Genomic DNA, 15752 nt, shown 5'->3' on the forward strand with positions numbered 1-15752 from the left:
AGCTGTCTATTTTTTGTTTATTTATCAAACATTGTTTATTTATTGAGCAAATTAACTATATTAAATATCTTTCAGTTCTTGAAAAAGCATGTGAACCTGTAGGAGTATCAGTTCAAGGGTTAGTTATCAAAGAGTTATTGAAGCTCATCAGGCTGGAAAAGCAAAAAAAAAGTTGGCCCTCCACCTACACCAATGGAGGAAACTCAAGGAGAGGTCATCTAGCACAATATCACTTCATGGGTGCAGCAAATAATTTTATAGCAAGTTATAAAGAACCCCAGGTTAAAACCTAACGACCAACAGCCCAAGGCCAAACCTGAACAAAGCCAGTATTCAAGGCAGGATAGCAAGGATGAGTCAAAAGGAACACAGATGCTGCCCATCTGAAGTTTACTCAAGCTAATACGGATAAACTGTTAACCATGGGATTGGCAGTATTATTTGCTGCCTCTGCTCCAGGACGGCATGCTATTCTTAAAGAACATAAGAATTCTGCAGGGGAGTGTCATGTATCTGTTTGTGAACTGTAGCTCAACTGTAAGTGGGCCATGCAGCAAGACAACGACTCACAGCACACAAGTAAATCTACAAAGAAATAGCTAAAGAATTTTGGAATAGACATGTCAAAGACAAGACAAGATGACCATACTCACCATTAAATACATACAGTAACTATGAGCACACATGCCTGGAGCAGTGGGCAGCCATTGCTGCAGCACCCTGGTAGTAGAAAGGGCAAAGGGCTTTGCTTAAGGGGCCCAAGAGTGGCAACTTGCCGAGCCCGGGTATTGAACCCACAATCCTGTCATCAATAGCCCGGTGCTCTAATCACTGAGCCACCTCTGCCCCAAAGAATTAACTTTCTAGCAACACTGTACTCACTGGTCTCTTTATCAGAAACTTATCTTGTAGGTCTGTCTTTGTCTTTGCAATGTATGTTTAGATACTGCAGGCTAATATTAATGTTGATGCACACTTTGTGTTAGCAATTCTCAGGCCTGGGCATATTTTGACCACAGAACTGGATAATTACTAGGTGTACCCTAGGTGTACTCACTACTCACCACTGTGCCTGAAACTTGCAAGTGCAACTGTGTGTAACTGTCGGCAAGTGTACACCAATATGGGAAGGTGAAGCACATACAGTGGCAAAAAAAGGTGTTTCTAAAAAGGTGGATGGTGACTGGATGATAAAACCTGACATCTTTGACAAGCTAAAATTTCAAATCACAGATCCAGATTTAGTATACGTTCTGATACAGCTGATTTAAGATCATATTTAATAGACCTCTAAAAAATGCAGTATACCAGTTTGTGTAGTTAGGTATGGAACCAAATAGAGTTGGGAAATAGTAAAACACTCTCGCTGTTCTTATATTTTTGTACAAAAAATACAGATTACAGACTGTATACAGTATGTCATTTTTATTACAATATTGATGGGTAAATAAATTAATAAAAGTGAAGAGACGGAATGCGTATTGTACATTACGAGACAGACCTTTGTGAATTGTGAATTGGCTGGCACTTTCTTCTGTTATAAGGTGAGATACGGTAATCTTCTGGGCAAGTACACCTGAAGCTACCTCTTTGGTTCAGGCAGATGTGGGAGCATCCACCATTCTTCAGTGAACACTCGTTAATATCTAAGGGAATGGAGGAGGAAAGGCAACGTTCTTCAAAAAACAGCAGAAAATTATTAGCAATCATCTGAATTTTGTTGCATATCGTCACAGTCACACAAACACCTTACAGCTTCATTTCCGCTGTTTTCACTTTACTTTTACATCATTTGAATCTGGCAGTTGTCATTTTCTTTGGGTCAATGATAAATGAACCAATGGAAATGCTCCAAAAATTACTTTTGTATTGACTTAAATTGAAAGTTCAGAAGGTTTTGTCCTTCTGCTGTAAATTTTTTATTATGAAGAGACATTGTTTTTTCCTGACAACGATAACGTGGAGGAGGTACTGTGACTCTATGCACTGTGATTCTATACCATTTAGCAGTGCCTGTATGTGAACTGACCCTTGCAGTGGTATCCATCAGGATGCTGTGCGTATCCCCGTGGGCAAACACAGAGGTGTGAACCTGGCAGGTTAACACACTTCCACTCACACCTGTGCTGCTGGATCTGCCGCTGCGCCATCTCCTCACACTCATCAATATCTGAAATGGATTCACATGCTCATTCAAAAAAAAAAAAAAAAAAAACTAAAACTAAAAGAACTTGCTCCAGTATGGTAGGTCTTAAATGCTGCCGACATTTCAGTCCTTGAAGCTGCTTCATGTTGTGCTGATGACCAGTTTCTTCTGGTCCATAATCAGGTTCTGCTTATCCAAAATGCCCCACAAAGGTCGTGCTCATTCTCTGCAAGCTGTAAATTGTATTTCATATATTTTGTATTTTCTAATGTTCCATAAACATGGAACACGCTGACTCTTTGTTCAGCAAAATTGTTACAGTACATGTAAAATTCTACTCTGTCTAGTTATGATCCTTGAGCCCCCTGGTGGCTAAGCCCTGAGCTGCAGTTCTTAAAGCCCACTGCATTAATACGGATTTGGCTGCAGTACATTATGACCCAGTTCCCTAAAGTGCTCTGTACACTTGCAGTACATACCAATGCAGGGCTCTGTGGTGAAATTCCCAACTGCTGAAGCAGAACGTCGTTTGCGATATCCTGGTGGACACTCCGAAATGCAAGCCTTGCCATCCCCAGCTACCTGATATCCATGTGGGCAGGCACAGTGAAAAGAGCCTGGGTTGTTCACACATGTGCTGACACATGGTCCATGACCCCCATTCTCCATGCATTCATCTATATCTTTAGAGATCATATATAGAAGGTATAGAAACAGACAAAACATTCTGGAAATGCTGAATATCAAGATTGAAAACACATTACCTTGTGAAATAGTTAGGACGCCTGTTAGGAAAACCTTTGTCTTATTTAACACATTTACACATATGGACATTTGATCCTAATTTGAACAACTGTGTGTCTTTCTGATGGCAGATGTTGTACTTTTACATCAGCTGTGGTAAGAGCTCCTTTACGCATTTTGTGGTCTGCTCTTGAGCTGAACTTGCTAGGACGACCTAACCTGCCCATGTTGGCAGTTGTTGCACTTGTAACTGATTTAGCGGACAGTGGAACAGCTGATTTCTAATTGTTTTGAGAACTGCATCCATAAGCTTTTTTCTAAAGGTCTCAGAAAGCTTTTTGGATCTAGTCATGGTAATACCATTCACTAAAACACCCTCTATGATGTTCTAATCATCTGCAGCTGACACGGTGCTATTGTTTTGGGGTTTTTTTGTTTTTTTAGATCTTCCAACATTGATCAAATGAAAATCAAATGTCCATTATGTTTAAAAGGTTTTTATGGGGTCCTAATTTGTTCACATGACTGTATAACTGAATAGTTTTGCATGCTAAAATCACTCAAATAAAATAGGTAATACAAAAGCATGCGCCTTTCTAGGAGAATTAAAGCTGAACGCAACTGACCGGTGCAGTGTCCGTCTGTCATGTTCACCCTGTACCCTGCAGGACAGTGACAGTGGAAGCTGCCTGGTGTGTTAACACAGCCAAACACACAGCGAGCTATGCCAGCAGGCAGAACACACTCATTCACATCTAGAAGGGAAATGCAATGATTATGAACAATCATTCACAGCAGGGTTGTAAAAACAATGTGGCTGCTGAGGTCTATTTTTCAGAAAAATGCTTATCGCAGTATTAAACAGTATGAACCATCACACATAAATTACACACGAAAGGTTTTGGCCTAGAGAGTAAACGTGTTTGGGCACCTCAACTCTGAAAGTCCAATATTGCCATGAGTTAGCGTTGTTAGCGTCTCTCTTGCTTTTCTACTAATCAGTGGATCAGTAGTGGATCAGTAGAATACATTTTCCTATTTCAATTTGAATATGCATTCTCCCAAAGACAGATGCTGTTCAAGAACTATGAAGAACTATGACAAAAAGACCAACAATCAGAGTTGCTTTAAAAGCATAACAGAACACCCAAGAATTACTAAAGCAGAGTATGTCCCATACCTGTTGTGTCTTGCCTACATGCCCACTTTCTCATTTTACTGTGTGTTGGTCAATTTAATCAGTGCTGTAAACAAACCCTTTATGTGGGTAAAGAGAAGCTACTAGCTGTAGTCAATCAAGATCACTGACGTGAACTTTCCAAAACACTGAATTGGTAATCTAAAGTTGGTGTATATTTTTAAACTTTATTTTTATTCTATATGTTGTCATGAGAATACTCCCTAAACATTACAGAGTAGGCACCAAATTCCAAATATTTGTATTTCTGCTCTATTACAGAAAAAAAGTATTTTGTCTCCTAGAAAAAGAACAGTTCAAATAAATCACTGAAAAGCTCAATATTGTCATGCTATTCATGACCATAATACAGGCCTCTCATCTTTTTAAGTGGGAGAACTTGCACAATTGGTGACTGACTAAATACTTTTTTTCCCCACTGTATGTGTATGCAAACTGCTGTCATCAACTGTAAATTACATATTAGCTGGTAGCTACTTAAGTATTAATAATATTTGACAATCTGAATCAGTTTACTAACTTTGTACAGTAGGTGAATTTCTTTTTTGTAGAAAAAGAATGCAAGCGTGTCCGGCTCATTCAAGCGTACTACCAAACACAGCCTTTAATTATTTTGTTTTAATTTCATCTGTAAATAAAGACATGAATGATCCCTGTATTCACTTTCTTGCACATGAAAATCTAGCAGTGTCAAGACAAAATAGGCCAGACAAAATGATGGGTTTGGAGCTCACCGGTGCAGGACATCCTGTCTGCTGAGAGTTGGAAGCCAGCACTGCAGCTGCACCTGTATGAGCCAAAGGTGTTTTCACAGACCTGCTGGCACTGGTGCAGGTCTTCCACACACTCGTCCAGATCTACAAACCATACACACAAACGCACAAAACCATATAATCATCAAGTAAGGATACAGCCAAATTCACTGAAACAATATCAGAAGATGGGTCTTTTTTGTGCAGTAACAACACTCTATGACATTCTATGGTCCATAGGTCATACATGTGAATTGTTTTTTTTGTTACTACCCAAGAAAACACACATTAGCACAAATCCTTCTTGTTAACGGCAGAGACAAAGATACTTCACCACACACTGCTCTGGTGTGTTCCTCTTTTACCCTCCCGCATTGGGAAGGAATTGTTGGTATTAGACTTGCAGCTCCATTGGCATTAATTATTTTAGAGCACTGCTAGTAAAACCTAGTCTCAAAGGGTTAGAGTACTGTACTGTACACACTTCACTGCACACTACACTTCACTTCCCTCAACATGACATTTATTGATAGTTGGCAAAGTACTTTACTGCCAGGGGGAGGTCATGGCTTTAAAAAAAACTGTGTTTTTAGGAGTTACTGCAAATCCTGTAGAAACATCAGAGAACCCGTCTTGGCTTCCACATGGCTTATGCTCAAGGCTAAAAGTCCAAACCCCCTCATACCCAAACAATGAGGAGATGGGATGTGGCAGCAAGCATAATTAAAGAATGATAACAGCAAGCACCAATTTTTGGGCCAGTCTACTTCTTTTGGCCAACTTGTGGATGAACAGGCCTGAACAGATACACAATTCTGTGTATCAGTAAAACAATACCCTCATGTTTACTCTGGTGTAAACAGTACAGGCTGGTGGTGGCAAACACAGATAAGGTCTAGTCTAGACTGAGACCCGGACAGAACAACCTCAATGGTCAGGTTTTAATGGTTCTATGTCCTGTATGCTTTCTTGTTGACAAGTCTCATACATGGCACATTCTAAGATGACATTCTGCCCTCCAATGTTGAGAAGATTTAGCCTAGGAGAAGATACTCGTGTGATTCCTGATTCTAAGTCCTATTGTTCTTTGACCTCACTGATCCACAAGCTGTCCACAGGATCAATCACAGGATTAAGGGCAGACTTTTGCACCATTTGCGGTAACGCCTTGTGTGTGAGGCAATGTGTGTGAAAGGTTTAGAAAGACTACTGTTTGGGAGATGGTAGAACAGGTATGACTAGCTCCTACCCATCATGACATGTATGAAGATACTAGGGTCACTTGTTTTGCCTGTTCTAGCCCTCAAATGAACAGATGTAAGACATGCTGGTCTGACTGATTTATAGCAGACTACACAAGCTACACAAGATTAGGAATGTGTAGTGCATATGAACTTGAAACGGGGGCTTTTGAGCATGGTTGTTCTACCAAGCTTCAGTTTTTGCTTGAGTTTATTTCATTTACAACCACACCAATTACTTGTGGATTATACAGGTTCTTCTGCAGATGTGCTGAAGCTTTGCAAGAGTTGTTTTAGCACATGTTTGAAGAAGACAGGAACAGAAGGCCTAGATCTGAATGTGAGCAGTATGTTTAGACACTTATGGGCTTCCAGACATATTCCCTTATGTCCAAGCCAAATTACTCCTTTTCAAAAACACTAAAGCATAATAAAATCATACTGGATTATGTACAGGAAAAGTAAAAAGTAATTTAAATTACTCATGGGTGGCTCAATGGCTCACTATTATTTTAAAGCTCTATATGAATACATTTTCCTATTTCAATTTGAATATGCATTCTCCCAAAGACAGATGCTGTTCAAGAACTATGAAGAACTATGACAAAAAGACCAACAATCAGAGTTGCTTTAAAAGCATAACAGAACACCCAAGAATTACTAAAGCAGAGTATGTCCCATACCTGTTGTGTCTTGCCTACATGCCGCAACTCAAAGCTACAATAATGCTGTGCTATGCTGTGGGTCAAGAATTCACAGCCTCAGGGCAACCCTCTAAACTGACATGGCCTTACTGCCTTTAAGAGGCTGGTTTGCTAACAGATAGATGTTAAAGTTAAGAAAAGCTGCAGAAAGATGTTAAAATGGCGCAATGACTGACACGTTAGAAAATGTTGTATAATCACCTGGCGCGTCCATTAACAAAGACTCTTTAAGATACAGAGTACTGACATTAAAACAGGCTTTGATCTGTTGATTCAATGGCATGCAAAATATCTGTTACTGTAAATAATATTTAAGCGAGTAAAAGATGACCAGACTTCCAAAAGGCAACAACTAAAAGAGGACTAATATTTTAAGCAAGACTACTGTATTATTTCCATGTTTTACACTTTTACACAAAATAACAAAAAAAGGGCAAAAAGCAAAAGCTTGGGTATAATTTGACACTACATAAGTCTACATAAGTCTGTTATACTTGGGTGTACTTATATAATCACTGCACAGTAGTGATAAAAATAATGAAAGTAATGATGGTGATTAAAAAACAATAATCATAATAGCAGCAATTAGCAGATTAACAGTCAATTTAAACACTGTGCCCTAGAAGGACTATTCTCTTTCAAAGTTTAATTGCTGCAATTCATTAAATCCATTCTTCCCTCTACCAGTAAAATGTTCATGTCCATGACACCGGCTGCAACCCAAGCCAAAAGCAATATACCTTATGGTGAAGATGCAGGGAAGGTTTTCTTCTGATGATGCTTTCACAATGGTCATATTTGTGCAGATAGCACTGCACAGTAGAACAGTGCACCACCACTCCAGAGTCTGCTTAATCTTCTTGAATGTCTTGTCCAGTCAAACCGGGGGTTTGCTTGGTCCTTCTAATCTTCTGAGCATGTTTTGTTGGTCATCCACTTGACCATCTCTTTCTTTTAACTGCCATTTCGGAATTACTACCTGAAAATGCTTTGTCTTCTTGTAACCTTCTCTTGCTTTGTGGACAGCAATTAATTATTTTTTTTTTATAAACTAATAATTTGAGAGTGCAAGACAGTTGCTTAGAGAAGTCCAATGTTGAGGCTTGGTAAAAGTTATCTCCAAACTCAAATTTTGATATGGTGCTCCTTTACCCTTTTCACTCAAATCGTACAAAACAAAAATAATACACTAATATTGCTCATAATATATTAATGTTTCATCTTTAATTTTATGCCTTTTGAAAATCAGTTCATCTTCTACTTACTAGATTTTAACATTTGAATGCCACTGTAAGTTATAAGGTGCTGCTGAGAGAAACTGACTGAGGCACAGATGTTTCAGCAGCTGTTTTCCAATTCTATATTACATTTAAAAAAAAAAGGTGCATCTTAACACAGGACTGTGTAACTGTGTGTTATGCATGTGTGTTGGTAGGCCTTCTGTCTCTCACCTCGACAGGTGCGCTGGTCCTCTAGCAGCAGAAAGCCAGCCTTGCAGTGACACTCGGCTCGATTCTGCTCATTCACCTGACACATCTGAGAGCAGCCGCCATTGTTCAAGGAGCATGGGGTTTCCTCTGTAGACAAGCAAACAGTGGGTTAAACCAGAGACATCTATAATTCACACGCTCCAAATGAATCCAATTCATTCACACTTGATTATTTTGACTCAGACTTCAGCACAACAGCAATACCAACATGGTAGCGGCATGGTATTTTTTCATGCGATTCGGCACATGCTGAATAACATAGTTGCAGACATGAGAACTCAGTAAAAGTGTCCCCTATAGCGGATCCTGGCGGGTTGGTTCTATTCTGGTTTCGTCTCACACTTAAATACAGGGAATATTGAGAGCATTGGGACATGCTCCCAATCAGGGGTATCACAAAAGCAACTGTTTCTAATGTTCAGGGAATGTTTTCTATTCTTTGGAGTTTTGCTGTTTTGGAGTAGAGCATTAGTGATGTCAGGATGTTGGATGATCACCACTTTACCTTATTCCCAAATCCTCAACTCATCCCAAAAGTATTGAATTGAACACCATCATTTCAAAGAACACAGTTATAATGCTCACAGCTTTATGTTTGGGGGCTTTATAGCCCCTCTATCCCACACCTGGCATCTTCTACTGGAACTAGAAAAGCTATGTGTGTGCATTTGCACACCTGTGTCGGCAATGGGTGCAAATAACACTTTTCTAGGTACTTTCACTTACTTGTTATTTGTTAAAGATCTGCTTCTTGTGTGTACAGAATTTGCTAGCCATCTATGGAGATCCCACCACTTCTGTCAACAGATGACATCTACAGATTTTGCCCATCATTTGTGTTCTCTCAGCTTGCAATGCTTGGGCCATGATCATTACCACATTTTTAAATATGTATGAATATGAAACATTGCTTTTTTCATGTTTACATTACGTTAGTTCAGGTAAGGGTAAGATGGCGGTAATATTATCATAGTTCTTGAACAGCAGCTGTTTTTGGGAGAATGCATATTCGAATAGAAATATGCTAATAGCTTTTAACTACAGACATTATAAAGTAGCTTTACAGAGCTCCGTGTCCAAGACCCAAGTGAGTAAGCCAATGGCAACAGGGTCAGGGTAAACTCCCTCAGATCAGGAGAAGGAAACCTTGAGAAGAACCAAGACCCACAATGAACCTATTCTTCTCTACCAAATTACAGCAAAAGCATGAAATACAGAAATTAGGGATTGCTCTGTTGATGTAGGGATTGATATGCTGACGTAGCATTTGTTTTGTAGGAGTGTGAGACCTATAAAAGACAGAGGCATGCTCCACCATTCCAAAAATGATTTATTTCCCCCTGAAAGGCACATCCGGACATATTCCTCCCTCTTAGTCTGGCCTGATGTATTTACCTTATGAGACCTGGGCAGTCCAAAAAAAGAGCTGCTCAAGTTCACATTTACTACAAACTACAAATCCTCTCTAGAGGAGTGATGAGTGAGATTGTGAGGTATATACACCATACCACAGACAGCACCTGTTAGATATTTGGCCGCCCTTTTATTTTAAACTGCACAAAGCAATAAGCAGATGTGCGCAAGCCTGCTTTCAGAAATAAGATAATGAGCTAAACAGAGAGACTGAGGTCAACAGCGAGCAGTAAACACAGCCCATCTCAGGGTCACCATGGGATGCAGTTTAGAGCTGGACCTGTCGAGTTAGGGAGATTGTAAAAGGCTTCTTCACATGTTCACACTAACTGTGAGAACAGGAATGCAAAAGAGTGAGACAAAAGAGACAGATGCATTACTGCCACTACATTTTATAGAGCAGTAAACCAGTAAACCACTCAAACACACCTTTCTACAATGTAATTAATGATGATGAATCAAGAAACTTTCCTCATTCTAACCGACTGTTCTAACTTTAAAAAAGGCACTTTTTTTTAATAACACTGATTAATCTGCCATGCCACACCTTTGCTTTCAAGCTATTCTGGCTTAAAGAGATCTATTTAAATCTTGAAAAAAAAACCTGGAGAATTCACACAGACTAAGTAATGTAATAGTCATATTGTAATGTAATATTATTCAGTTACAACCAATGGCTGTGGAAAGCATGGACAGTGATGCAACCACAGGTTTAGTGCTTATGCTGGCTGGTTGCAGTATGATGTGTAGCTCCACCCATCCCCATATGTTTTACTGACAAGCAGCCTCTATTTTTTCTCCAGTGTCTAATTCCAACAGTTAGTTTGGAAGGTGGGGTTACAATGAGAAATGAAGGGATTGACAGCCTTGGTTAGAAGAGACCATCTGCAGGACCTGCATCACATCACATCATACACAACCTTTCTGTTCTTTACAGCAAGTAGCTGAGTTATAGAGGAACTTACTTGGACGGCATGTTTTCTGTTGAAACATTACACTTACTGGACAAATTGTGGTTTTGATTCTATAGAACAGAAAGCAATGGAACCACGGTGTCCATGTTTTTTTTTCACAGTCATTGGTTACAACATTAATTAACAACTTGAGGCAGTTTGAGCCAAGTGTGCAATGATTTAAGCAAGACAACTGCAAATTGGAAGGATATAAGCTTTAACTACTTAAAAGCACATTAGCCTTATTACTCTTCTTAGCTAAATTACAGACAACTTTACTAATAAACTACCTTTGGGTGTCTGGCTTACCAATGCACATGGGCGTGACTCCACTCCACTGCTTATCCTGTAGACAATAGCTGTAAACATCACCATTAGCCAGTGTGTATCCAGGGTAACAGGCATACTGGACGTAATGCTTATACTGGAACGGAGCAGGGTTGACTATTGTACGGAAATAGAATGTTCCATGAGCAGGAAGTGGAGGGTATGGACACGTGGGCCTGCGTTTTCCGGTTAGGAATCCTGGGATTTCTGCAGTGGCAACAGTAAGATTGGGCTTAGTTGCCAGGTCTAGTGTTTCTTTAACCACACTTTGGTTGTTTGTGGCATTTTCCTGACCATGATTATTGGTCACTGAGGTCCTGTTTTTTAAAGTCGATGGAGTCTGTAGAGCTTGGACACTAAGAGGCCTCTTTCCGGGTGATCTTGATACATCATTGAACTCCCTGTCTTCCTGACCATCCACCATTCCATGAGAATCTATAGACTCCGCAGAATCCTTATCAACACCCGTCTGCTCCCTGTGTGTGTTGCTCTCTGCTGGATGTTCTAAATAAGGCTTTTTGGTAGTAACATCTGGAGACTCTGTCAGGTGCAGGGCAGGGGCCGGCTGGGTGGCCGCTGTCAGCACGTTCGTCCCGGGGAGTAAATCCTTATTAGCCCATGTTGCTAAACTTTTATGGAGAGGAAGTTCTCCATCATGGATCGCAGTAGGGATGACTGGGGAAGAAGTGACCATAAAGGGTTTCGAAGAGGTTCTTAAGGAAAGGGTCTCCGTTTCAGATACTGGGAGGTCTGTAGAGCTGGTTGGAAAAAGAACACTGCTTCCTTTTTCTGTAACTGTAACATGCAAGACAGTATCTTCTTCTTGAAGAGATGTTTGTAGTGGTTTTCTGGTGCTATATGATAATTCACTCTCCTTCACTTCTGGAGAGCTTGTAGATCCTGTAATCCCAAGAGTTTGTTTGTGAGGACTGCCTGTGGTGACTTTGGTTGAATGTGAAATATCTGCTTCTGCAACCACTTTCCCTGGCAATGGTGTAACTGGATTGTTGTTGTCCCTGTGTGTTTCTGACATGAAGTGGTGTTCTCTCCCATCTTCTCCATTGGGTGATGAAGAAAGCATCTGACCCGGGTTTCTGAGTGACATGTGTGCTTCATGATTATTCTTTGCTGGACTGACTAAAATGGTTGACCCTATAGGCCTTGATAACAACGGAGCAGGAGTTGGACTTCTTTTTGGGACTGTTGTAGTTGTTGTATTCAAAAATGTAGCTGCAGGTAGTGGTTGGATAAGGGGATCAACCTTTAGGACTGGCTTTTCCACAATGTCCAGTCTATTGACTGTCTCTTTAAGTCCCACAGTCCTTCCTTTTCCTTGTGTAGTGGCTTTATCAGACCAGAGCTTCTTAGCAGGCTTTTTCTCTGGAGGTTTCCGGGGATCCTTCAGCACATCTCCAAACTCAAAGAGTTTGGGCTGAGGGAGCCCAAGAAGGGAGGGTTTTCGAAATGCCTCTTTGGAGGCTGTGTGAGCGATTGTGTTAAAACGGCTCTTCAGACTGGGCAGAGTGTCCAGGTTCAGCTCCACACTGGATTCGTACAAAGACGTCTGCTTCAGCTGAAACAAGCTCATAATGTCGGACTCTGAAAACAAATGCAAACAAAATCTGCAGTTGTAAAATTACAAGCTAAATAACATTTCCCAAACCATTTCAGTCCTTTGTGGTTTGTTTCAAAGTAATACAAATTAGGCAAATATACCTTTACACACAGGTATGGTGCCATTCCACCTTTTGCCTTTGCAGTAGAGCAGAGGGGAGCCGAAGAGCCTGAAGCCACTATTACAGGTAAAGCGGACCACTGAGGAATCTGGTGAAACCTCCCTGCTTCCATGCAGGATGTCACCAGGACTGGGGCATCCTGGAGCTGAGGTGGAAGAGTAACCAAATAAAACACATCAGATAGAACTAACACAGATGCACAGTGTTCCCACCCACATGCATGGGTCATCCTAGAGATGGGCTGGGGGTTCAGAGCAATAGGTCACAAAGTATGATATCACTGACAGACTAATATAGAGCATTGGTTTGGTTTTGGTATTCTGCAGGTGGAAGACAAGATAAACGTCACTGAAAGCACACAAAAATGTAAAAGCATTGCAACAAGTCATCTTTAGAGTGAAATCTCAAAACTATTTATAGCAGTTACTGAATCATATATAGCAGTTTTGGAACCATTTGCAGCAGGTACTGAATTGTTTAGTCAAATGAATTATAGCAGTTTCTGAAATCATTTATGGCTGATCCAGAATCATTTATAATAGATATTGAATCATTTATAGCTGTGAGTGAATCAGTTAAAGCAGTTTTAAAACCAGTTATAGAAGTTACAGAATCATATGTAGTAGTTTATTTATATTATATAAATATTATATTTATCTTAGATACTCTAATGCATCATTTATAGCAGTTACACAATTCTTTATAGCAGTTTCTGAAATTTATAATTGATATTGAACCATTTCTAATAGATTTTAAATCATTCAAGCAGTTACTGATTCAGTTATAGAAGTCACTGAATTATTTATAGTAGAAATATAATTAGAAAAAAAAAGATTGACTCAAAAGTATTTACAGAATCCTTTAAAGCAGTTTCTGAAATAATTTATAGACAACACAGAATAATTTACAATAGATACTGAATCATCTATAGATAATCATAAAATCACATATATCAGATATTTCATTATATTATTTATTGAATCATTTATAGTAGAGTCAATTATTATAGATACTGAATCATATTAAGTAGTTACTGAATAATAGGTCTTAAAATGTAAAATAGGCCTAGGTTTCAAGGGGTTTAACATAAATATGAGATTGTGTGCATACATAATGCATAATGACAACCTGCACCATGAATGTTATATACACCATATAATGACTGACCGACACAAAGGGGTGGCTCTCTGGCCCACTGCCCAGACACACAGCTGCTGGTGCGGTAGCCATGAATCCTGAATCCTGGGTTACAGCTGAATGTAACGTACAGCCCCCCGTACCGAAAAAATGTGCGTCCATTCTCAAGATGCCTGAAGCCACTGCAGCCATCATCAGCAATGCCTTAATGAACACAGCAAAACTATAACACCCATATACACACAGAAAATAGACAATAGAAAATAAATTAAAAAAGCAGCCAACAAACATCAGTTCTACTTTATTGCATTAAAAAAGTGCAAAAGAAAAGTATCTGAGCCACCTTACCTGAAGCCAGTGCCCAGTGCAGGGCCAGCAGGGCCGCCAGCAGTGTAGCAGCAACAGCTCCCATGGACATCCAGAGTCTCCTTGCTCCCTTTACTGAGACGGAGCGGCTTTCAGACTGACAGCAGACTAGCAAGAGGAATGCTGTTGGTTATAGAACAGAGGGGAGGGCAAAAGAAGGGAGGAGGCAAGACAGAAAAATACTCCACAATTCCACCCCCCTGAGGGCTCTTTAAAACAAGAAAGTGACGTCTGTGAGATTGCCATCTCATCTTATATACTCACATTACATTTGATATGTTCAGCATTTCTAAATATTTAGAATGCACTCTGCAGTCAGTTCTGCACCCTATTTGACAAGTATCCCAAATTGTAAACAGAAACAAAAAGTTCTGTTGTAACCTCTTCAGTCCACAGGATTTGTTTCCAAAACTTCTTTTGCTAAACTTTGTGCTGAGGACTTTGTGTAGATGTGTGTGCAGGTGTCAATGCACAGTAGAACAATGCAGCACCACTCCAGAGTCTGCTAAATCTTCCAGAAGGGCTTACCAGTCAACTGTGGGTTCTGATTTGCCTTTCAAACAACTCTACAAGTAGTTCTCTCTGAACATTTTCTTGGTTGTCCAGACCTCTCCAGACCTCATCTTGACTTCCTCCTTTCAAAATTAGATTAGAAACTGTGGAAACAGGTGAAAAGGGCTCATTTTATCCTAAATAAGAAAAAAACAAAGAACAATAAACATTAAAGGTCAATTAAAAGGTCACCATCCACCAAACACTTGCTATTCTGTGCTACAATGTCATATTTTAACAATCACACTAGTCACCCACTACTTCTACTGCTACTACAACATGCCCTGTGGCTCTGTTCCATACGGAAATTGCACTGCTATCACTAACGCAGTGCATAAAAGTAAAAACAGCAATTAGATAGCCCAATGTGTGTGAACTTTTTATGCAGGAGTGTTAAAGCTAAGCACTTGTTCCAGCAAGTAAAACCAGGCCTCTGCTAAATGTCTGTTTTGGATGTGTTGATAAATGCTTTGACCAATCATGGCAGAGAAAGCAGAGAGTCTAGAAGGAAACTGCTGGTGCGAATCTGAAAAACAGGTTCTGAAGTCTATGGCCCTTCTAATGGCTAAACCAGAACATACTGAGGAAAAGCTTTTATGTTTCCATGTAAATTCCAGAACTACTACTACTACTACTATTTGGAAAACTTGTCTGTCTAGTAGTCTAGACCCATTTAAGATTAAAAAGCTGTAGTGGGTTAAAGGAGATTCATTATGACTGTGTTAAAAAGAGTCAAAGATGATAGACACAGAAAACGAGGTACAAAGAGGCACAAGGTTAATCATAATCAGTCAGTTTCTCGCCAACATTTTATCCCTCATGAAAAGTGAAATGCTTTTTGCTTTGAAATTGTCTCACAGCACTAGTCCTGGGAAGACACAAACACATACGCACACAGCCTTTTTAAAATGACTGGTCAGACAGCGACAGAATGCGGCATGTAATGTTAGATTACAACAGAAAATACAATATCATGTTATTACTGCAGTATTT

The sequence above is a fragment of the Salminus brasiliensis genome, chromosome 25 (assembly GCF_030463535.1).
Source record: "Salminus brasiliensis chromosome 25, fSalBra1.hap2, whole genome shotgun sequence".
NCBI classification, from domain to species: domain Eukaryota; kingdom Metazoa; phylum Chordata; class Actinopteri; order Characiformes; family Bryconidae; genus Salminus; species Salminus brasiliensis.